Genomic DNA, 3,036 nt, shown 5'->3' with positions numbered 1-3,036 from the left:
AATGTGTGCCACGACCGGGACTCGAACCCGGGATCTCTTGCTAAAATGACAGACGCTCTATCCATCTGAGGCATCGAGGACACAGTGTATGGTTCGACTGCAGGGACTATCTCGCGCACGCATCTTGAGAGACTCACATTCTCACCTTGAATGTCCATACACTACAGTCGTAGAGTCCCCCTCCAACACACTCATTCCTCGTGGAAGACATGTCCATATCCATATAAGTATATGGTTCTGGCAATACCAGCCATGACCTTCTTCTGTGAAGATGTACACGTATTCCCGGAACTGTTACGGGACTTGGTACGAATGTGTTCCACGAGTAATGAGTGTGTTGGTGTGGGACACTACGAATGTAGTGTGTGGACATGCAAGGTGAGAATGTGAGTCTCGCGGGAGGCGTGCGCGAGATAGTACCTGCAGTCACACTATCGTCTGTGCCCTCGGTGGCTCAGATGGGCAGAGCGCCTGCCATGTAAGCAGGAGATCCCGGGTTCGAGTCCCAGACTTGCACACATTGTCACCTGTCCCCGTTGATATATATCGACACCCGTGAGCAGCTGACGGTATTAATATAATTCTAATTTCGTTCTGAACGGCTGCAGGTCATCATATAGGTATTTAATTTGACATTTTGATTCCATTTATCAAGAAACTGAGAAAGTAAAATTTTTTTAACCTTTGTTTGATTTCTACGTTTACTAGAGGAAATAATGTAAATAAAAGACTGAAAATCGGTTATTACAAAAACTGGTATTGTGACGGGTTTTAACAATTAGCTTAAAGTGAGTCTGGGAAACTGATAACAGCCGAAAACCAGTTGTTTCAGCGGTAACCAACATTCCCACTGGTGTTCAGAGTGGTAAGATTGACAGACAAGGACATGAAGAACAGTTTCTCAGTAAGGTTACTGCAGCTCTGATGTTCTCAAAATGAACGGGCCAGCCATTGGCGTCCGCGAGGAGGAGGGGAGGGGGAGGGGAGACGGAGGGGAGGGGAGACGGAGGGGAGGGGGAGGGGAGGGGGAGGGGAGGGGGAGGGGAGGAGGTGTGGAGGGGAGGATAGGCAAAAGGGCACTTTCACCCATCGCCCCCAACCCTCCCTGGAATCTGGAGTAAAGAGTTTTTATTCGTTACAGTATACTCATACTCTTCCAGATAAGAATTCTCCACAATACTGCTAAACCTTAGCTTTGACCAGTTGTAGCGCTTATAGAGTTAGGGTCTTGTAGCTTGATGCACCTCGTAACTGACCAGCTGATTTGTAGATAGAGTGCCAGTTTCAGAATCATGCACTCCAGCCCCGACGCGCCTTTCCCCCTCCCCACCACTGGAAATATTTATGCAGACTCCAGTCTGCCACTGTGCATATATTTTGATAACATCCTGGTTTTAATAGCATCGAAGGAACAGCATTGTGCAGTAAAGGGTAGACCTAGCACAGAACACACCATTCACAATAAAACGCATCACTTAGTAGATGGTGAAGTACTCTGAAGCTAGCCAGATAGAAACAGAACCTCCTGGCACTGTATCTAACACAAATTCTAATCTTACACTAATCTCTTGTATGTACCTATCACACCCTCAAAGATTTACTATTATCAGAAGTTCCGAAAAATGAGGAAGAAATTGACCCACACATTTTCCGTTGTTTATTATTTCGATTACCCCATAAACGGAATGGACTTGTAGCCACAGGTTACACAAGCGATAGATGGTTTAAAATACATAAAAAGAGATGACAATAAGAAACGATTTTTGAAAACACAATGATGCACGGCTTTTACGATTTTTACAGGAAAAAATGGATGACAAAATAAAGGTTTTTCAAAAATACGCTGGTAGGCAATATTGGGGATTTTTTATCTTTATAGATGACTAGCGGAAAAGCTTGGTGTTGACCAGGCATTTATTTACAGCTGTGCGTCCACGTCCGTACTATGCAGCTTCTGGCCTTGTCCTGAGTTTTTATGACGTATCTCCTGAAACATGTGTCGTACAATGATATAATTTTGTAGGTACATTGAGCGTCATATGCGGATACTGTCTGCAAAATTTATTGCGAATATAGTAGCAAAGAAGTAACAAACTTAAATGTCACGAATGCTGTGATGCCCACACACTAGGGTGTAACTAATGTACACAGGATGCTTGGCACGATCATTATGGCTACCATCACCTGTGGTCGTAATTGGACCAGCTGTGTCGACGTAGTGAAAATATAAATGTGCATAACATGGTAAACGTCCATTCTTTCCAGCCATCTGACCTGAACTACGATCAAAAATATCATGTAAAAGTGGTAGGGGCAATGGCCTTGCCGCAGTGGATACACCGGTTCCCGTCAGATCACTGAAGTTTAGCACTTCCGGGCTTGGTCGGCACTTGGATGGGTGACCATCGGGGCCGCTATGCGCTGTTGGCATTTTTCGGGTTGCACTCAGCCTTCCGATGCCAATTGAGGAACTACTCGTCCGAATAGTAGCGGCTCCAGTCAAAGGAAACTACCACAACGAGTGGGAGAGCCAGCTCCTCCTCCACCCTCAGTGAGAATGACGTGGCGGTCGGATGGTCCTGATTGGCCACTTGTGACCTGAACACGGAGTGCTTTTTTAAAGTAGTACTCCCTACATAAAACTGACAGTCTAGGCTCAGGGACTGTCTACGGTAAATGCTGCATTGGACCTACGAATACTATTAAAATAACGGTTTGAGTTCTCTTTAATTGTCCAATCATCTGAAGTGAGTCCTTATTGCAGTACGCTGAAAAATAGATTTTACGTTAATGGCGGATAAATTTTGTGTTAATGGCGGCAAATTAACTTTACCCTAATGACACACAAGGTCAATATCGTACTATCACGTAAAGTATTCTCAGATCGAAATGTTTTGCATTACAAAATCTCCAATGTAGATTCATAATACCGCAATTATAATTCTCAAAATAATTTGGATCTACGTTGAATGGATATTTAAATGCATCTTTCAAAACAATAACAGAATTCTCATTAGATCATCATTATCAGTGGCT

This window comes from Schistocerca gregaria, unplaced genomic scaffold, assembly GCF_023897955.1.
Source record: "Schistocerca gregaria isolate iqSchGreg1 unplaced genomic scaffold, iqSchGreg1.2 ptg000405l, whole genome shotgun sequence".
Classification (NCBI taxonomy): domain Eukaryota; kingdom Metazoa; phylum Arthropoda; class Insecta; order Orthoptera; family Acrididae; genus Schistocerca; species Schistocerca gregaria.
Note: the sequence above shows the minus strand (reverse complement) of the source record.